Source organism: Pezoporus wallicus, unplaced genomic scaffold (genome assembly GCF_028554395.1).
Source record: "Pezoporus wallicus isolate ANWC-B61680 ecotype Strahan unplaced genomic scaffold, APGP_CSIRO_Pwel_v1 contig_6814, whole genome shotgun sequence".
NCBI lineage: Eukaryota > Metazoa > Chordata > Aves > Psittaciformes > Psittacidae > Pezoporus > Pezoporus wallicus.
This window is the reverse complement of record NW_026639755.1, coordinates 4,888,386-4,911,325: the sequence shown is the minus strand read 5'-3', so window position 1 is coordinate 4,911,325 and position 22,940 is coordinate 4,888,386.

Sequence of the window (22,940 nt, the reverse complement as noted above, 5' to 3'; positions counted from 1 at the left end):
CTTCCCTTGGCTTTTCCAAGCCATTTATCTCAGCAGTGCAGGCTATTATCAGGAAATAAACCCAGATCCAATTAGCTTTATCACTTAATTAAAGACATATTCTTAGATTTATGCTTTACTGACCTCACTGCTATTGAAATTAAATTATTTAACTTCTGAAAAAAAGCCTCTTCAAGTTCACACTTCCCCATTCATTTAACTGTGCTGTTTAATGCCAGTCAACCAGTTGTTCATTTGACTGCAGAAATAATAACATGATAAACATGTTTGGGTAGATGCTACTTTACTCAGCTCTAGGGATTCGTTCATTCATTCTCTGCCTTTCTGTCTCTCAAAGACATCCACACAGACATTTCCTTCCTCCTTCCCTCCCACCCCCCTGCTACCTTTTGAAAGATAAAACCCACTCAGACAGAATGATGGAAAGAGGTTACTTGGAGAAAGCAGATGAAACCGTGAGGAGCTTGGGAGAGTCTTGCCTCTATTTAGAGAGACAGAATAACTGTGCTATTGTGTTTTGGTTTGGGTTTTGGTTTTATTTTTGCTTTCCTTTCTATCTATTTATTTTTATTTAAACATTTGTTTTAAGAACAGCCGGCTTTGTAGATGTGAGGCTTGGAAGGGATTGTTGCTGCTCCAGTTTTTTGCTTAAGCTAAAGCTGACCGCTACAGAGCCCAAACTCTAACCTTGATTTCTGGAGCCAGCTTCACAGGCAGTGCTTTTTTAGGCTTGTGTCCCAAGGAAATGAAGTTTGTTTCATTGCTTTCTCAATCCCGTCCTGTCTCTTCTCCACTTCCAAAGTAGTTTGAAATTAATTCCCCTGCTTAACTCAATCTGAAAATGAAGTCTCAAAGATCACTAAAAGTACAGTAACTTTCCTAATAGATATCCAGGGATAGGACAAAATACCCCAAATAACGTTTCAGCAATCTCACCTAGCAGCTGCTGGCCAGCTGCTTAGCATGTGAGTAGGTGCTCTTGGTATTGTTGTATCTTAGGGAGGGTTTTTATTTGTTATGGTCAATGAGGGAAGATAACTGTCAAGAAAGTTAAGAACAACCCAGAAAGCAGCGTTGTGACTTCTGTTGAGGGAATTAAACAGCTATGCTATAGCCCCAACCATTTTGTTCTCAGAGCCACTGCAATCAGTGTGGAAAAGCTGAGCATGCTGTGATGTGCTCGCTCCAGGAGATTTCAGGTTTTTGACGCTTGTTCATTTACTTTCATGTGTTATGCTTTATGTGAAACCCCTACTGTCTACTGGTGGGTGGGGAAAAGCAACTTGAACACAGTGTGAGGATTATCCTTCCAGAACAGGCAATAAAGCATTTGCATTTTAAGAGGGGAAAAAAAATGATGGGTCTTTCCTCTAAGAAAGGTGTTTCACTCCCATTAGTCCATCAGCAGGAGATAAGAGCTGATGACCTGATGCTCTCCCCTCCTTCTCTTCTAATTCCATAATTTAAATTATGCCTTTCTCTTGTAGGACTTCTCATTCTTCCCAAGTTCTCTACCCATTTCTTCTTTCGTGTGTCTTTTATACAGGAGCTATGTGTTTATGGTGTTAGGGTATTGACTGTTTGCTTGCTTTGAAGTAAAGAATTCTTTCTCCAGAAATAGGTAGGAGCCTGGTAGGGAAGGTACTTGTGTGTTGGTTGGGTCTATGTTATGGAGGGTTGGTTTTGGTTTGTTTCCTTCTGCAGGAAGAAAAGAGAGTTCAAAATGGGTTGAACTCAAAGTAGCTTTAGAGTATCTGGATACTGGGAAGTTCAGTGGAATGTTTTAAGAGAGCAACTTGCAATGGGCAATTGATAGGACTGAAGGTCAGAAGGAACCAAAGATAAAGAGATGTTTAGAATTCAGCTGGTGGGGTCCTGATTCCCCTTCAGGTATTTTCTACTGAGCAGTAGGATGAAAGGAGCTAGCATAATCAGGTTTCTGTAGGTAAGTGAGCTTGTGAAGAGCAGAGTGCTCCTGGAGTTGTGGCCTATTTCATGGGAACCCTCTGCTCCCTCACAACGGACCCACTTAATTAGTTTTATTAAACTCTTACAGTTTTGCTGGGTTATTTCAGTCCATCTGTGTATTCATCTCGTCTTGTTGATGTGATGTGATTAATATTTTAGTTTCGGTGAGAGGGTTTGCTGAAGGTTTTGGGTGTCTATGTCCCACTTTACTGGGAGGCAGAGAAAAGGAATAATAAAAGTAAGCTATGCACAATTCTTCACTTAAAAACTGCTTTTTGAGATTTGCATTCCTAATTATCCTGGAAACATGGATGTACTCCAGGGCAGATTAGCATCTGCTAGTGAGAGTTTAGGAGAATTAACCCTGTCATGGTTGATTATAGAACGGTCTCTCAAATTCAGTCAAATTTGACAGACAATTTTTGTGCTTGTTGTTGTTGAAGCAGTGATTTTTAAGCGTGAATTGAGAGCCAGCAATGCCTGGCTTCTAATCCAGGCTGTCATGCTGTCCAGGCTTGACCTATTGCTCCTTCCTGTTGTACTCCTTTTCTCCTCCTTGGCATAGGAATGACACTACTTACCTTTCCTGACATGTGGTACTGTGGTCAATTAAGATTTGTAACCTCTCTGAAATCTTTGCTGAGAAGATTTGGGGAATCAAAACTGCTTTTTTTTTTCAGCCTTTCATGTAAAAACTCTGTGTTTCTCCTGTTTGAAAACCAGTACGTTATAGTCATCATTTCACTGAGCATTTCTGTCATCTTTTACACTGATTCAAATAGCTAAGATTTTTTAGTTTCAATATCCTGACCAGATATTATGTTGGGCTTTGAGATCTACTAAGAAGGTAACTTCAAATTTAATTCATTTTTCTGAACACAATGGGAGAAAAGCTACGGTACTATGTTCTCTGTGTATTTTAAAAGAACATATTGCACAGCAAAAAAAGAGTATTTTTCCCAATTAAGTTAAATTAAAATCTAATTAAACAGTGCCGTGTCAGCTTGCAGTTTACTATGCTAAACCCTCCTCTTGTTTTTTTATTACAAATACTTCTATATTTGACCAATTTCAGCTCTCCTCCAGCTTTAAAACAGATCCATTCTTGCACTGGAGCATATTTCATTACTTGCAATTGTACCCTGGTTGTTACAAGGTGTTCTTTCATCATTCAGGTCTTCAAAATGTTTCTCTGTTCTGTCATCGATGTGCCATAGCCCACCTCTAGAAGGGTCAGCCGTTGGCGCTGTGGAAGCGGGAGCTATCTTCTTGGATTCCTTATTGTAGGTACTTTAAGAGGATGGTGACAAATAGGTGTTGCATGCAAATGCGCTGGCAAAGTAGGTGTCAGAGGAATAAATGAGGGAATAGCAAGCTGAGGTGAATAATTCACTGAGCAATTAGGAGAATCCGTGAGGGCTGAAAGATGAGTCAACACTGTGCACTGTTTCCCCCAGCCTTTGAAAGGAGCACCTGTGAGCCCTGGCTCCATTCCTGACCAGGTCATGTTTGTCCGGCTGCTACTCCATCCATCTTGCAGTTATTTAATCCAGTTTAGAAAAAGGAAGTGAAATGTTTTAGCTGGTTTCCTAAGGAAATGAGGCTTAAGCAGTCATTCGACATGCCAAATCTGACAGAACTTTGTGGACGTCAGCATCTGGGATCCGAAGAGAGACTAAATTAATGTCGACATTAGGAAAAAGCAAGGCAACGGTCATCAGGATGCAGAGGGCTGGACTGGTCAAAGCATGTACTGTTCCTTGCCGAGCTAGTCAACAAGCCTAAGATATTATGCAGAAGTAATGGAAGGAAAGCTAAGAGTATTGAAAGGAAAAAGAGGAGAGATGGAGCTGTGATTATGACAAACACAGAAAGGATGGGATAAGGCAGAGAACCATAATGTTAGGTTAGGAGATATAGAAAAGGTCTAATGGTATTGTGGTAGGGATGACGTAGAAGACTAGAGACAGCAACAGAAAACAAACCTTCCACGGTTCCATGATTCTGAAACAATGTGTTTTTCTGTCCTGAGGCAGCATGAAAGAACAGGTGAATCAATATTAGGTGATGTTCCTGCGTTTGTAGGGGAACTGAGAGGAAGAATTCCTTTTCAGTGATGCTAAGGCCTAGTTACTAGTCAATCTCTAAATAAGTGTGACATATGATGCAAACTTCCTCTCTATACCTGGAAAACTTAATAGCAATCTGCAGTTTCAGATCTCTCCATCTGAACTGTGGACTTGATCCCTTTTTTCCAAAGCACCATCTGCTGCAGTGTACCATCATGATGTGCTCATTGCATCATTTCAGAAAGAAGAGGATTTGGCATGAGGCAGTGAGAGGAGATTGGGAAAGAATGCAGGAATGCATAGGGGGCCATGTGCAAGTCAAGTGCAATGAAATATGCGGCCCTGCTAATAGAGATGGTTTAAAGAAGAAGTGAAAACTCAGGGGTTCAAGTAGCAGAAATAGTCGATGTGAGATAGGTGAAGGGAAGATGAATGCTTATTGGATGGAGAGGAAGCAGGAGAGAGAATACTGGCAGCAAAGAAAAGCCTGAATTGGTAGTTGAAATAGGCTGCCAAGCACAGAGAAGCAGCCAGGGAGCAAGCCTGAGATTTTCGTTGTTCTGTTTTCCTCTGGGGTGACAGAAACAAATCTATTGAAGTCACAGAACATGTTTAAGTGCCTTTTGAATATTTTTCTGTTAATGACTCTCCTGGCAGTCCTTCAAAATCCATAAGCTTGTTGGTTTAAAGAGGTTGGTTTTTTTTTTAACACACTCTCCTTAATCACTTTCTTTTGTTCTCCTTCATAAAGGAAAAAAAAGAGGCATGAATAACAAACTCCTTGGTCTTTCTAAGGGGAAGAGGTTTTGCCATCTGCACAGGTGATATGTTAATATAAAATGTGAATTCTTAGCTATGTGGTGGCACTGAACACCTTGGTAGGACCAGGCCACTATGCACACTCCTACTGTTACAGGGAAATGAGAGTTTTTCCTTTCAGCTTTGTGTGTTTGGAACAGACCTTGAAGCAGTTCACCATAAAAGCATGATGGCCTTTTAAAAGGGATATATTGTTGAGTAAAAAGGAATTAATAAACTAGAGGTGAAGTCCATGTGCAACCTATTAAATTATCCACAACTTAGCCTGTGTTCTCAAGTTTTACAGACCAACATGTCTAACCGTAGACACGCAAAGCAATCAGCAGGTCCCCAAACGTGTAATAACGTTCTTCATAGGGTTCTTCTTCTTGTTTGCACAGCTGCCAGATGGTGCATGCCATATCCCATTTCACCGCATTATTATTATTATTATTTCTGTCTGAAGGTTGGTGAGTGCTACAAGCCGGATGGGATATTTCACACTTGAAGCTCGTCTGTGAGTTTGATCCATATATTAACAAAGACTGAATTTTTGCAAAGTCCCAGGCTGTCCAAGAATTTTGTTTATGAAAAGTGCAAGTTCTCGATGGTCTTAATGCCTGTCTGTACAACTCCTAATAACCTTAGCCCAGTGCCTACCTTTCTCATCCTCACCTTCTAGTCAAGGTTCTTCTTTTCACAGCAACAATACACTGTGATCATAGAATCGGAACAATCTGAGTTGGAAAGACCTTTAAAGATCATCTAGTCCAACCCCTCCTACAGTGACAGGGACATCATCAGCTAGATCAGATTGCTCATCCAGCCACAAGCATTTTAAACTTGATCTTCACCTCTTCATACCTTAACACTATCCACTTTCTCCCTTACCTCTGAATTCTTTAATTGACCTCCCTGTGACTGCTATCTGCAGCTTTTGCCCTTTAGGTTCACCACGTATTCTCTCCAAACCGAATCCTTTCTTACATACTACACTGCAACTGCCTTTCACCCTTCTTGCCACCCCTGCATGTTTTCAGGCTAAATCTTTATCTTGGGAACCCACATCCAAGTAGTCATATCTTCTCATCTTTTCTTTGGTCTTGATAGCTGTTACTGTATTTGGCTCATTTGAAATGCTGTTGCTAAAATAATCCTGCTAGTGCATCACACTGGTTACATTAACTCCCTTTCTTCTTCATATCAGTGATTCACCTTTCATCTCCTTAGATGATTTCAGCCTCTGGCATGTACATGTTTTCTAAAATAAGTCCTCTTTCGTTACCTACGTGCGTTGTGACATACCCGGTAGTAAATGTGCACTGGATCAGAGGCTAGGTCCGTGAGTACCTAAATGTCCAGTCCAGTTTTCCCAGGAGTAAGCAGAGAATGAATGAGTTGTGCTGTGGAAATCAGCGTATGGATGTTGCTACCTTCTATTCCCGTCTGTGTTGTACCTGTTCTTTATGATCTTAGGGAATTCATTGTACATTTCTGTGCTTGTTTGCTCCCCTGCATAACTGAGAGAATTGTAATTGGCAATGCTGTGAAGCTAAGCTCAGTTGTGTGCTATGAGTTGCTTCCACAGAACACTCATAAGCATGACAGAAAATCCCAAAAAAAAGGAATGGGCAATGTTTGCAGCTTTTCATAGATGATTTTCACAGTCTTTCCCTGGTGTGTGTGTGTTTGCTTTCACAGTCAAAAGCATTCTTGGCAAAGGTAATTTCTGAGTGAAGAGAACACCCCAGCTGTTTATCTATTATGCCTTTTGTCACCAGGGAGTCAAAAGTTAGACTCCACAATAAAGCAATCAGTTGCATAGAATTTGGCCTGCTCTAATGGCAAAGGAAGACAGCAGCTATTTAAAATATCTATTCAGCAGAATTAAAAAACCAAAAAGCTTTATGAAAATATGTATCAGGTTTTGATCAGTTTTTTCATGATCAATGCTGTTGTTCATCCAACAGCTGAAGAAAACAACACTTTGTAAGAGTTAGAATAGAAAATAACAAGACATCTTAGCCTGAGCCTCTATTTTTCCATAGAGTAATGAAAAAAAAAAGGCAAAAAGTGAATTTGGAATGGGCTGAAGCTCATCTGTCAGCATGTAAGGCTGATTTCACCCATCTTCTATTTCTTGTACAGATGCATGTCACAGCCATTACTGTACTAAGAGCATCTTACTTCATCTGCTTGTTGTCATCAGATTTCAATAATTCTGCAAAGATGACATCTCCTTTGCATCCCATAGGACGAATAAGCACATGATTCCTTGCAATATAAGTGGTAATTCTTTTTAACAACTTATATACGGACAATGAAATGGCAGCACTGTTTAGCATACTTTACATGCAGTTTTAAAGTATAGGCTCATTTTTCATCTGGTGTCAATTCAGTTAACTTCAAAGTCATTCCAGCAGCTCTCCTGGGACTAGTCTTTAAATTCACATGTTGCATCCTCTTTTATGTTTATATAAGTGGCAGGATTGTACAGTCTGAGCCTCATGATATGAGGTAGAATTTAATAATCAGAGCTGTTGACTTTCCCACCTCCCCCGTACTTCAATTTCTAGATAAATGGGCCAGATTAATTAAATATAGTGCCTCAATCTTATCCAGAATTAAACGCCCCCAAAATCTTAATTCTGCTTTTCAGGACAATAAATGGCTCTGCATCAATGCAGAAACTTCTGTGGTTGTTTCTGCCATTGGCTTGCAGATGTGTGTATTCAGCTTCAGACACTGATAATTGTAGCCAAGCCGGGCAAGGCTATGGGACAATTTAACGTGTAGAGTAGAAGATGGCATTAAATAGTGCAGAAACTCCTGAAAGAAGCAGAGATGAAAAAGCCTTTCCATTTCCTTTATTTATTCCTTAGTCATGTGTTAATGCCAAATCTCATGGAGTTACAACTTTAGTTCTTCAAATTGTCAAGTGTTAGTAAGGGCTCAAGACCAGAGACAGCTCTGCATTTAGGGTTAAGGTTGAATTATAGCTGCAGGATAAGCTGAAAGACCAACTTCTTCCCACTCTTTCCATCCTGGTTTTATTCATTTTGAATCACACGGTCACAGAAATGAAGATACATTTAGGCTGGTGTATTGGGCATAAATGTCAAGGTGCTGGCAGCTGGAGGGTCTGCAGGGATGGCCTCTGTGAAGAGAACCTCTGTGCCGGACATGGCTGGCTTTGGTGTCCAGACTATAGGACATGGCTGAGCCCATCAGCCATGTGTGCAACACCTCTGTAAAAACATATGTTGGAAAGTAAAATCACTGTCAAGGACTGGGGGGAGTGTAAGAAACAGTCCTGAAAACACCCTTTGGAGAAGGAGATGAGGAGGGGCTCCAGATCTCTGTGTAGCGCATAGAGAGGACCACACTGGAGCAGGAGGCTGCAGCCTCTGAGGAACCCTACACAGGAGCAGGTCAACATGCCCTGAGGAAACCAAACCAGAGGAAATGTTATTCCCGAAGGACTGGAGCCAGTGGAGAGGAACCAGGCTGCCCTGTTGAGGAGGGAGATTGAGAGAGCAACTGGATGGGAGGCTGGCAGCCAGCCATTGTAAGCCCATCTCAACTGGAAAAGACGGGCTGGTTCTGCTTTGTTCCTGTCCTTCAGTGTTGCCAAACTGTCGTATTGCATGAGCAGGAGAAACCAGATAGGTAAATATAAAAAATGATCAAGCTACTCAGGCTTGCTTGAGTGGTGAATTTAAACTAAAATACAACTTAACCCCTAGATTATGCCAAAAAAATAGCACAAATTAAAACCATAAATTATCCCCAAGTACCATTCAGGCTTATCTTGTTCAGCATTAGCACTGAAATGCACAGTCAGAACAGGCACAAATTGATTCATATTGTGTTTCTCTTTCCCCCAATCAATAGGAGTTCTATTCATTAAAGAAATGTTACGTTAGCTTTCAGCTATTTTATAAGCCTGTTTCTTCTGGGTCAGGATCCAGGTTTTAATTTAAAATCAGAGGAAGTAAAGAAACTATATGATGATGAATCTTTAAAAGGAATATCCACCTTAGCCCTGTTCAAGAGTCGTAGACTTGAATTGTCACTCCTAGTTTGCATGTTTGTAATTATAGCTCTCTATAAATAGTAACCAAAATTGCAATTAATTCTTTGTGCTTGTATATTTTCCAGTTGTTTCCGTTGGAAAAATGCTTTGCCAATGATCAAGGTGATCTATTGGGATGTGGAGCTCCTGTGGATACATGCTGACTGGAGGAGGGAACCTAAAAGTAAGTTTTCATGGATGTTTTAGGAGGAACATCAGGAATAGTATCCCCAGGCAGTAGGAAAGGGCAAGGGATTATGGAGCCACCTTGTCTCATAACTGTTATGATAGTGTGAAATGCCAGAGGAACAGGGTGTAGACCCATAAAGCAGTAATTCAGAGAGAGAAAGACCTCTTCTTTCCTCTGTAGTGCCTTATTTTCCAAAGCAGTGACATTTTTTCTTTGCAGATTGAACAATACTGCAGTACTTAGCAGTACTGTAACAGGTTTTATAGCACTGAGAAAGACTTAAATGATAGCTCATCATTAAAATAAGAAACTTTTCTTTGCCATGGAATTTTCCTTGAAAGTGATAGGAAAGATGGCAGATGAGCTTAAAATGTACATGTGCTTGTGTGGCGATCACATTACCTGTAAGGATGGAGTGTTGAAGAGTTGTTTTCATAATTGAAACTATTATTTATCCCAATTTTGCCCGGATAAAATCTGGTAATGTAATACCAGCTATTCACTTACATGCAGAAAGCATCAGCCTGTTTGTAGTCAGAAGAACGTGCATCAGAATCACTTTTTCAGCTATTACCATCACACAGCACTGCGGTTTGATGGAGAGGTGCAGAAGGTAGTGCTGATATGAGAATATCTTTTTTTTTGTACAAGAAGAGATAATTCTGGTGTTTTGTGGTACAAAAATTTCCCTGAATTATTGCAATATGCTATATAATGTACTGAAAATATCAGGAAGTTCCCTCTGAAGTTGGTGTGAAAGGAGCTGCATATTCCTTCAAAGTACTGAATGAAAGTAATTTAATAGAGAGAATTAAACAAAACACAGGTAAAAGCTGTTTAATAAACTGCTGCACTTATGAAGCTTACACATTCTTCATTATCATGATGCAGGATATTCAGATGGAGGCTTCCTACTACATATTTACACAATCAACACCTTTAGATTTGAGAAAGAAAGGAAAAAAAAACAGTTTTAGAGGTTTTTCTATAACTTGTTTTTCTTGGCAAATCTGCTGTTCCCGACCAGTCTCTTTGACATGCAAGTTTAAGTGTAACTTGCATGAATTGAGTTTACAGATACATCGAAACAAAATCTCCCTTTCCAACATTAATAGGTCAGGTTTGTGATTCCAAACCAGTCTGAAACTAAGCTTGGAACTGTTCTTTCACGTTCTTAGAGCACTCAAAATGTCAATAAATCTCAGCAGGCTAAAGCAAAGTAAAAATTTTATGTATTTCAATGATTAAGTCACCTATATACAATTTATCACTCTTTCGATGGAATCTAATGGTTGTGACTGCAAACGAACTTCAGACAGAGAACTTGTTTTACTGGAACTTGATGATCTTAAGGTCCTTTCCAGCCCTAACTGTTCTATGACTCTATAAAAACTACGTGATTCCCTTAGCCAGCATGTGTCTTGTTAAGGAAAGAAAATCTTACTGTTTAGAAGAAGGCAGACATACTTACTTTGAAGCATTATTTAACAGTTGAAAAATCTGTTCTATTTTATATATATATATATTATTTTATAATCAGAAACATTTCCAACTGGTATAGTAAGTATGGGTAGCTCAGTCTGTGGCATAAACATGGCTTTAAAACATATAGTTACTGAGAATTATTATAGTGAAATGCAATACTAAGCCTTGAGGGTAAGCACTATAAAAACCGGTAAAAAGCAGGAAGTCTTTAATTTTTCATTTGGCATTTAGACACCAAAGATGTGGTGCTTTTGCTGCACCTTGAATGCTACAGAGAAAAAGAGCAGAGCTCTACCTTGCCCTGCTGGACAGGGCAACATTCACTGATCAGGAATTACGCATGTTGTTTGCATTGCAAGGTCTGTAATGTTTAGAGAGCTATTGCCAATGAGTGTCTGAAAAGAATTAATTCCTGAAGGGAGAGTACTTAACACAATCTCAACTGTGAAATGCAACGACAACAGTGTACTTCAATTTTCTGCTTTTGGGCACAGTTTGGGATCCTTTTTTCCTGCCTCTTTCCCCACATTTCAAAGCACTGCTTATAAAAACAAAGAACATTATCTTTCTACTTTCTTTTCCTTCTTCTCTCTCCTTCAAGGTGCAATGGTTTCTAGTCACTCTGTAATTTAGATAGCCATTTTCCAGCCTGACTGAAGGATGTCTGTTTCTGAGCACATTAATATCTTTTTGAAAGTGTGAGAATCCTGACATCTTACTTGATGAAGCTTGTATCTCCCAATTATGAAATTCTGAGAGCTTGTTTGTTGCTTTACATGCTCTATCTTTTATAGCAGTGATATGTATCCCTTTTCAGAGATTTGAGTTTGTGAACGCTGCTTTTTCATAAGCACTGATTCCTCCTTTCCCCCCTTTTTTTGTTCCCCTTTTTCTCTCTTTCCCCCCTTCATTCATTTTTTCTTTCTCCCCTTTCTTTTTCTTTCTCCCTTTTCCATTACCACAAAAGTAACTAAAACAACTCATAATACACAACACAGCTGACACTCTGTAAAACAGTCTCTTAGATAATCTGCCAAAGAGAGAAGAGAAACTGCACTACAATTCCCTTACCAGAGGTACATGCAGAATGGTAGTCAATGGCTAGTTTCTTGGTTATCATTCTTAGAGGCTGTTTTCTCCCACTGTGTTATGCAGTCTCAGCAGCCAAAAGGAGGGAAATCCTGGTCAGACTGAAGATGAATTGTCTGAAACAAATCACCACTCATTTTTAAAAGTGAATGTATGTAAATTTACTGCTCTTCTAAAGCTTGAAAGCTGATTATTTGATGGCAATGCACAGCATAAGTGCCTGATTCACCTACCGATTCTTCACTGACCTTTCGACTTTCTTACTGCTGGGGGAACACAAATTCTGTGATCCTGTCTTCATGCTGTTTCTTTTTGTCATTACCCATGATTCATCTTCCGTGTCTCTTGTCAAATTTGAGTTATTTTTAATCCTTTGCTGGGCCTCCCTAAAGGCATTATATCATATCTCTTGACACTGCACATGATCTCTCAGTCCCTATTGTCCTACCCTATTCAGATTCCTTGTGTTTATTTCCTACCCCTGACACAGTTCCAACTATTATCCCTCTTTCTTAATACATCCGTGAATTTGGACAACACACAGCCGCTTTCGTTTTCCAAACAATTTGTATGAACCCATTGAACAGAATCAGTCCCAGTAACAAATCCTTCAGGACTTCTGTTGTTATCTTGTCATTTGCAGCAGATTGTTCTGGGACACAGTTTTATAGCAAAATAGAGTTTAGCTGTTTTACTTTAACCTCTCACTTATTAGCTCGAAAAAGAGCTAGAGAAGTTTTCAACTCTTCTCGCTACTTGGATTAACCATTTCTGCACTTTTAAAACGCAGGTTGTGCTTAAAAACAACACAGAGCTGTTGTGCTAGGTTGTGGTTTTAATTATTTGTTAAGTATATTATAATATGGTAACTTATACAGGGGTTGCTGATCACTTATAATGTGTCTATGTGTTTAGTCAAGAAATGCGTATTTGTAAGGCTTCTTACTCTGCAGGGAAACACTTTTTGCACACTGGTGTCACTACTGAGTCCGAATTGCAATATTTAAGTGAAAGGAGATTCAAACCTGTTTGCATTTATCCAAGAAACAGAGCGAGGGTGGAATTAAGCTGAAGCTTATTTTGTTTTGGTTTGTTGTTTTGTTTTTCCCCTTGTAATAGTAAAACTCTTTCTGCTAAAAATTGCAACAATTTGGTCAATTCTACTTAAAGTTATGTTCATAAACCTCAAGATTTTAGAATATAATCTCATCTTTAAAAGAACCGGTGTTTTCAAAAACAGGAAAGGCACAGTTTAAACATCCAAGCAATTGTAATTCTACTGTGTCACGACTTTTCAGTCCTACTTCCATGTAAATTATTGTTTTCAGGATGTAGAAAATGATATACAAGTGGTAGAGTTGCTGACATTCTTGCATACGTTTTAGAAGTCACTTTCAGTGATGTTTAGGATTGGCTTAGCTCACATAGAAATCAGAAAATGGAACTGAAAACATAAAAGCTACTTTGGTGCTTCTGGCGTCTCTACGCAGAAATTGTATCTTCTTTCATTAATACTGAATTTGATTTATGAAATCTAAATGTATAATAGTAAATTACTGTTTTCAATAGGAATTAGTGTTTAAAGAGCTGTGAAAAGTATATATTGCAGTTCAGTGGAAGCTGCATGGCTGTGAAGAAAGTCATATTTTCCAAGTACCCATATAGGATTACATTCAGTATGTCTGGATGTGAGGCTGCACCAGTGTGTTGAACTGGCATGCTAATATATTTGGTGTTTGTCGTTATATTTCTTTGCAATATCTAGAAAATTAGGTAAAGATTAAATTTATGTAATAAAGCTGCATGATTTTAGTTTGTTTTTTGGTTTGTTTATTTTAATTTCAAGAATGTGAATTAAAGCTCTCTCTGTAGTGGGATAACTATGAAATGTAAACTTAGGAAAAATCATGCAGAGGATGAGACAAGGCTATTAGTTTTGAAGTGCCATGGGTTATTCAAAGTAACCTAAAGCCTTTATGTGCATCTTTCAGGTGTGCATAAAGTCTTTGCCATCTCATTTCACCTAACATGAACAACACTAGGTATTGTCCATGGTGGTACTCCGCACTGGCTGACTCTATAGTGCTCTTTGGATTACATACTGTTCCCAGAGGCTAAATAAAGCCTGAGACTAAATTGCTTCTTTTGCCGAGGACTAAACTAATGCTAGATGCTGAAAGGGGCAGTTCAGAAACCTCGTGGGCTGCATGACCTAGTATCCAATCCAAGGGCTCAGTCTCAGCCCTGACAGCTTCTTGTTAGGTCTCCTCAACTGGAGATGGTCAATTGGTTATTAAACTGCTAAAACCTCCAGCTTCTGTGTACTTCTGTCCAAGAAAAATGTTCAGCTCTAAAAAGCAGGGTTCATATCTTGTTTTTCTAGGTTCATTTAAAATGCCAAACAGTCAACAGTCTTTGGTAAACACATCAGATTCAGTGTAGATCTGGCTCTTTTTTATGAGGAAGGGCTGTCCAAGGAAAGCTTGTTTTGCTGTTGTGGGTGGCAATGCTTTTGTGACATCGAATTCAAAACTCAGGCCTGAGTTTCATATATATTCATGCAATATCCTGTCTATCTCTCTAGTTCAGCCAGTTAGTGGCTTATTTGGACATCTAGTCCATTATATATTCAGGAACAAATTATTTTACTTTGTAAAGATAATGATGTCTTGAAAAGGTGAACTTTTATGTTTTCAAAACACCCATGGATAAAAAGAAGTTAAAACAAAACAGGAATGATATTTGCAAGGGTTATGATCAGCACGGATAGGTAGGCTAGGGCTGTATTGTTTCCAACCTGCTGTGTGGACTATTTCTGCAGTCTTTGGCAATTACAAGAATGGGAGGTGATGTAGCAAAGGAGAGACTGGACATTTATGTTCATGGATGTGCTTATCTCCAAATCAATTGAGTTAGAAGAAAAGGAATGAGAAAGATTTGATGATTAAATACCTTCCAAACTAGTGGAAAACACATAAACTTGTCAGTAGTAGTTGAACAAATTAATGAAAGGATTTCCAGCCAACAGCCAAGCAATAGGCAGTAATAAGTTTCTTTCTTAGTAAGAGGCTTGTAGGTAGAACATCATTTTAATTTCTTGGAGTGTTTCTCAATCATATAAATTTCTAGATGAGTATGTCTTAATGTTGCTGGTTCACATGCCCTGCCACTAGTAGATTATGAGTATTAGAGCTTGATAAATAGTCATCTGGCCTTATCTGCTCCTTTCTTTCGCTCTCTTGGAAAGCTTGTTTAGTTTTATCTTACACCTTTCCTAGTTTAGAGCTGATAAATACTTAACATTGAAATTCTATAAACAGTGTCAATGTTTTTAATGTTTTTCAAAACTAAAATGTGCCTGACCTGATCTTATTTCACTTTTTCAGAAAATAAACAGGATGCAATAGATTTTTACTATCTTCTGTTCCAAAACTCTGTCAGATTAGCTGCAAAATAACTTTTGTTTGACAATGTTGTATAAATACTTTTTTCTTGAATGGTGGTGATACCAAAAGACTTAAGACCAAAGGCTTTGAAGTATTGTCCAATTGTTTCAGTATATACTGCGTTAAGAAATGTTTTAACTTTTGTAGCTTTGAAGGGTGTCTTAACATTAAGCAAAAGCTGGTGTGTTTCTGCACCACATGGAAATGAAGAGATATTCAAAAGCACTTTTCCTTTCTGATAGTTTTTATTGGGTGATATTGAGTGACCGCTTCAAGATGAAACCCCTGCATTTGTGTATTTGCGTAGATCTTAGTTCCAGCCTAACTGGGGCTTAAGGGACTGGTGTAGTACAAAACAACTGCTGAATTTTTGGGAAAAGGAGCAATGTTTTAAACCACACTTTTGTGAATATAGAAGAAAAATGCATTAGTGTAAGAAAGGATGGGTTACATTGGTTCCTTTTTACAAAACACAAGACAAGTGGGGTTTGTTGGTTTTCTTTTTCCCAGAAAACACTATCCAAAAAAGCAGACAAAATTCAGAAAGAAGAAAATCGAAACGTATCTTGATATAATTTCTTTTATTGGATTCAGTGGCAGAAAAAAAAAATAGATAGAAAAAACTAGATGTGAAATGTAAAAAAAAGAAAAGGCTTCAAGAAGTCTTTGGGAAAAAAAAACAACTGAGTTTTCATCTTAAAAAGAAAATCTTTAAAATATCTTTTGAATTAAAACACATTGTCTGATCCTACTAGATCAGTAGTTTTAATAAGATTGTCCATTTTGAACTCGGCTAATAGTTCATAAGATTTCTTACTGGTGTGGTATAATGGTTATGTTGCATTGTATTGAAATACTTGCAATATTCCATTCCGGTGGTTTTCATTTATTCCTGTGTTTGCAAGAGTAGGTACAGTTTCAGGATGGGAAGTGATTGGGTCTTTAGCCTATGTAAAGAGCTTCAGAAGAAAACCACTGAGTAGGACCTATCCTTTTAATTTCATCACTTTTTGCAAGAGGAGAACTCTGGAAGAGAAGCCTGAGGGTTAAAGACTGTGACAAATGCCTTTAGATATTAATCTGCCTTTCAGTCTGTACATGCTCTGTGGTTGTTGTCTTCTTGCCTTAAGATGCCTTTCATCTGTGTGGATTTTTATCCCGACCTTTACAAAAACCAAACACAAGGTTGACAGTTTTAAGTAGCATTTTGGTGTGTTAAGAAAGTGTTGAACTTGAAAAGAGGCTTTTTGAGTGAACAATTGAAATGTGATGAAATTTCATGTAATTGGTCAATGATAAGTGAAAAGTTCACCTTTTAAACCTTTCTTATGTTTTCCAGTAGTCTCCCTACTCAAAAGCCAAAAATAAATTATTATTATTATCATCATAGTGTGGGATGATAGATATTCTAATGATAGGAAAAGAATTTTGTATGGCAAACAGAACAAAAGCAGGAGCAAAAGTACTATTGTGCTTACAACTGTTGGATAAAGTTCAAAAGAAGTGATAATATTCCTAGATTACAAGCATTCAGTAACAGCAAAGAATACATTCTTTGCATACGGATACATATATTTAATATAAATAATTTATTCCTCCTTCTCAAATATTCTTCTTAAAAAATTGTGCAACCTTTATTTCTCTGAAGCATCTGAAAGTATTTATTGTATACTGTATATTGACTTTTGACATCTATATTTATCACGTGTTATACATATTGACGTTTATATTTATTGCATATTGCATATATATTAACAGTATTTATTGTTTCCTTTTTATTTTTTTCATTTCCAGAAGTGCTCTGAAATTTCAGCTTTAGTGGAGTTTTTCTTGCTGATTCAATTTGATCTAAATTGAATCTAAAATTCATTTTGATCTAAAATTCATTTTGATCTAAAAATACCTATGTGGCATGGTAGACAGTACCAAATGATTCAGAATTACTCAATCTCGTCTCGCACAAAAGCCAGCGATCATGTCATGCACAGATACAAATCACAGGCAATATAAACTAGAGTTTTGCTTGCTGTTTGGTTCCTCTATGTCTGCTTTCTCATCCTTTTCCAAATATCCACAGGAGACTCAAAGAGCAGGTAGCCCCTGGACACGTGAATTTCAGTGGTATCAGATTTTGTGGAAGGACATAGAAATCAGTGGGAAAATAAGCCAAAGGGAAAAATTTTGGTTTATATTCTGCAATATCTATGGAGTACAATTTTTATCTTTCCTAGGGGCTTTCCCTTTGAAATTAAACTGATTAGTGTGGTTGAAGGGCCCAGGTTTTCTTTTTCTTGTCTGTGTAGATTTGACATCATGACAGCCCTGAGTCCTTTCAAAGAGAGGGGAAGGGGTATTGCCAGAGGGCGGCCCAGCACATACATCTCCACTATGCTGACTGGCTTGTGAGGGAAAATAAGACATAAAAAGAACCAGAAGAGGGGAATAAAACACAGCATTAGGGCAATGTCTTCAGAAATGTGGAGCACCTCCCATGCCAGCCCATGGATGCTATCAGTAATAATGATGCCATCACAGTGGGGTGGAAACGCAACACGAGGTCTCTGCCTGGGGCCATGAGAGATGTCTGAAGAAATCTCTCTCCACAAGAGCTGCTGACTTTTGTTTACTTTTAACCTGTTTCCTGGCTTCCAGGCTGGCATCGGTTGCACTCCTGGATGGGCTGTCCTTTCTTTCCACAGTTAATATTTTGATGAGACCCAAGCAAACACTCTGTTTTTGCAGAATAACCGTGCAGAAGAGGAGGATGAGAGTGCCTTTGCCAGTACTGCACTTTTTGGGTGCTCTTCTTTCAGGTGGGCACTGGGTTTAGAGAACTATTTTGGCTTCTAGCTCTTTTCCAGTTTCGAAGTCTACTTATTTCAAATGCAGACGTATTGCTTTGCCCTAGGTTCCTCACTCAACTTGACTGAAGCACAATGTCTCCATCTCCAACATCCTCTGAAGTATACCCTTTTAATGTGAATGGGCTGCTTCTAGGGGAAGACTTAATTGCCTTTCTCTTTCTGCTCCTTTTTTTTTGTAAAGGGATAGCTATCTTTTTGATTTTGCTGCCTTTGGATGCTTCAGGCGACTGAGTAAGGACATTTGAAATGTGTTGACATTTCAGATGGATCACTGACAGCATTTCATGGTTACTAATGTCAAGCTGTGGTTTTACCCAGTGGCCTTCATCAAGTTGCTTTGTAAAACCTGCATTGTCATATGAATTGTTCTCCCAATATTTTGTACTTTAACCAGACATAAGGATGCACGGAGAAGTAACTAAATAGGATCTGTGTGCATCGAGATTATGAAAGATGAGACTGAAGGAAGAGGGAGATACCTTGTCTATGGAGAACGTCCTGCTGGCATAGAACTAGTTTAGAAGGGCAGCTTTCTGCTCCTTCCTGCTCTGCATCCAGAAACAACACAGGTGTTTCTATGCCGTGTGGTCCCGTCACTTTGGGCAAGATGGGGTCTGATATTCAGTGTTCAGCAAACAGTGTATGTAATAGGTGAACTGTTTTCTATCTGTTCCTGAGCTGACTTGATTTTGGCCAGGGTAAGGTGTTGCATAATATCCTCTCCCTTATACAGGGAAACCAACGTGCCACTTCCTTGGACCTCATGATTTGATCCAGTGTCTTTATGGTGGCCTTTCAAGTCTCTTGGTACAGGCAAACTGCTAATATGACAAGTTAGATTTGCTGTTCCTGTAGATAGTGCTGTCTAAAGACAGTAGTAGCTTTTAAGTATCAGAAGTAGTAAAACAATTAAATTGCAAAGCACTTCACACTCTTCTTTTGCCACTTACAGTCCCTCTTGCATGGATGGCTCTGATGATAGGGACCAAAATGCTCTTTGGAAAGCCTTTTTATTAACAAAATTGACTACAACTTCCTCAGGTCTTTGTGCAAAAGATTGTCTGGGCAGACCCAGTCATATCTAAGTGGATTCAGTGGCAACATTACTTTTTCGGGAGTATTAGGTGTGCTCGTACTCAATAAAGTATGTTTCCCCATTCAACAGGGGAAACAAAAATACATTTCAGAATAGGGAGAAATGGTGAGCGAATGTAAGTGGAACCTTCATGGTGCCTGATCTTGCAAACATTGCACAATGAGATTTAGAAACCTTCATGAGATTCATTCATTCCTCAGATTCATAGGTAGTATGAGATTAGAATCCCTATAACCAGTCCTTCCTCCCTGCCACCAATCCCTAAAATTGTAAATGAGGTGTCAAGGATCAGGTGTTGCTCTGCCATGTGTGCCTTGTGTTGGTGCATCCATGCTGCATCTCCCTCGGTCTCCTTTGTTGCTGGTGTTGACAGCAGTTCCCTGCTGCCACACAGGTTGTGCCTTTATTTATCTGCAGTGCAGGGGATTACCCAATGAGAGGACCCACGCTTGCTTTAAAAGGTTCTTTTTTGTTTTTCTTTTCTTCTCCTTTTGGGAAATCCCACTCCACCACAAAACAGAGTCATTGGAAGGCACCTGCCTGCTGTACATGACATGTGTCTGACAGCCGAGAAAGAAATGAATTAACGGTGAGCTGGGTTGTGGTTGTTTCTGTTATAAGCTTGTTTTAAGCAATCACCTTGTCAGTGTTCACCCTTTTTCCTGCTCCTGAAGGCAGATGAATGTGCTGGCCAACATCAGTCAAATCTATCAGGAGCAGCAAGCTCCAAAGGGAAGTGGTTCCTGGGTAAGGGTGCCGCTCCATGGAGCGTGTCACCAGCCAGCGGCACCTCTGTATCTCCTCAGGGCATCTTCCTCCTCGAAGAAGAGGAGGGAGGATAGGAGCAGGGGCCTGCCTTGGGGAGTATGGGAAGGGGGTTGCAGTGAGCACAGGATGCAGGAGGGGACTGTTTCAATAGCAGGTCACAGGGAAAGGGAGTCACAGGACACTTTGTTTGCTTGTTTACACTTATATTTCTTGTGGAATCACTGTTTTGGTTTTTAATGGCGTGTGAGGAATACTGCCAAAAATGGAAAACATTCATTAGAATTTTTAATGAAGCCGATTGTACCTCTTTTCCATTTAATTTCCATGAATATTCTACAGAATATAAAGGGAATATTCACTGGAGCAATAAATGTTATGCTAATTCTGTGGCACAGAAATGGGAAGTGAGTTTTGAATTCATAATTGTATCTGTAATGGCAACCTATTTTATACGGTACCCATCCAAAACCATGCTTCATTTGCATTGAAGTCAGACTTGAGTGTCTTTCTAGACTTCAGAGTATGTACACAGCTTCTGCACAATGAGTGCATGGGCAACGAATCTAAAACACACTGAGCAAGACAGTGCCCAACCCAAGTATTACAAATTTTAGGGGAAAAAAACCCCAAACTAAACCTTAAATCCAGACAAGCAGGGACCTGTCCTGGTTCCATGAGATTTTTCACTATTCTTGAGCTAATCCCAAACAGTGGAACAATACTAGGAACGGCAATTTGTTGATAGGGTTTGTTTTTTCAACCAAGTCTTTACTCTTCACAAGGATAGTACTTCCAGACATTACAGCTGTGGAATATTTCCTTTTACCATCAAGTCCAGCATGAAAGCCATCAAACAGGGCAAAAAGAAGGAAAAAGTGTAATAAAACGGAAGGCATCATGCACTTAATCCCCACACATAACGGATTTAGAACAATGATCCTGACTAAGCTCATACAAGTTAGATTTGAGTCTTTTTGAAAGTTAGTATTAAGAATTGTTTTTATATAATATCACATTATTTTCTCCATATACTTTATATAATGTTACCTAATGGGATTTGCTTCTAATGATTGCAATAAATGTTTTCCTTGGTTTTGACAATCAGTTTTCAGTTCTTTGTAGGTAGCCATGTATCTCTGATAACTATCAGAGTAGGTAGGTAGCCATGTATCTCTGATAACTATCAGAGTAGGTAGGTAGCCATGTATCTCTGATAACTATCAGAGTAGGTAGGTAGCCATGGATCTCTGATAACTATCAGAGTAGGTAGGTAGCCATGGATCTCTGATAACTATCAGAGATAAATCGCTGCCTCTCTTATCCATGTGAGTTGTCTTACTGACTTGCATAAATTTATTTAAATGGGTAGGGAATTGTGCTCCTAAAGGTTACTCTTTGTAAACCTGTCCTGATTTTTGTTACTGTCTTGGACAAGAGGATATTTTTTCCATGAAATCTTGCATTATTTGTTTCCATAGAATGAGAGAATTGTTAGGGTGGTAAAAAAAACACCTTAAAGTCATCCAGTTCCATCTCTAAATGTAAGGTGAAGTGTGACACAAAATGTTTTATGAGCTTGGTGATGAGAGTTTGCCTCTTCTTGGGATTTTCCTGCTACTGCTGAATTGTCAATAAATCATCTGGACCTATTTATATAATGCTATTAGCAAGCACTTATTTTTACAGTAGAGGACAGGCCATTATCTTCTAAACGACTGTTTTATAATAAGTTCTTTCTGCTTTTCTTGTCAGATTTTTTCTTTTTAATTGAACAGAATTTTAATTAACGCTAAGTTTTGGTGCATCCTCTGTGATTGTTTTAAAGCGATTTTAACTCTTTTTAAGCCATTTGACAAAGTTTTTCCTCTGAGGCTTTTTTGGCCTGCGAGGCCTCCTTCAGTGCAGACAGGTATTTTGACACTGTGTGTTTTAGCGTGGATGATTTTAATTTTAAATCGATGCTGCCTTTTATTTTAATTCCGTTTAAGCCTCTTGCAAGCACCATAATTTAAAGTGAATAGGCACTTTGAAACCTGGAATAAGTGTCCAGAGAGGATAATTTCAGAATCCCTTGCATATATCCATTAAAATGCAGACTTTGTTACACTGAAGGTTTTTTCCTTTGTGGAAAGGAAGCAGTCTGCAATTTACAGGCTGCAAGGTTTTATTTTAGTGCAATAAAATCTCAATTGCATATGAGACCAACGTATCGAAGCTTCCATACCAGAAGAGCTTAATTGTAATTTTTCTTCCCTTTCAATGAAAATGCAAATCAATAAATAGTATTTAATTATTTCATGTCTATAGCTAAGGTGATTTAGCACTTTATGATATCTGATTTGTGTTCTGTGGCTGGTGGGGTAGTTCTAAGGCGCAGTTGATTGATACGCTCCCCTTTTGCCTTTTGAGACCTCAGTTTAATCCTGGCATAGGTCACGCTGGAAATTAGTTTCGATGGGCATGTTTTGCTCTTTAATTCATGTTTGTCCACATCATAAACCCATCGAGCAATGCGAGGCAGTTAACAGTCAACGCCACAGACAAGAGGATGACCAGATGGGTAGACAGGATTTTGAAGGGTAATTTGTGTCCCTCAGCAAAATTGTGATTTGGAGCAGCTGAGCTCAGCTTCCTCCGAATTCCTGGCTCTGACTCGTCTCTCAGTTACTTAGTTGAATCCATAGAGACCAAATGCATATACCCGAAAATATGGTTTTCCCAGTTGTCTTCCTGTAACTCTTTACAAGTTTTAAGGACCTAAGGCCAGCTCTAGAATGGGCATTTTGATATAACCAAGCAATGTCCATTTGAGAGCATTTCTTGTTGATTATTTGAACTTTAAAGTCACAGTGACAAAATAAATCCAACCATACCATTAGCCAGCGTTCTCAGAGGTGACACTGCTGTGTTCCCTGGGCAGCCTCGTGATTCCATCCCTGGTTAAGCAGGAATCCCTGAGGGTAAAGCTCAGCAGCGAATCCGCAGCTCCACGACAGCAGCAGTGCCTCTCTGTGTCTCGAGAGCAGGTAAGAGCTTTATTGTTTCACACAGTCTGTATACAACTTCATCATGCAAAACCCCCTATTTCTCAT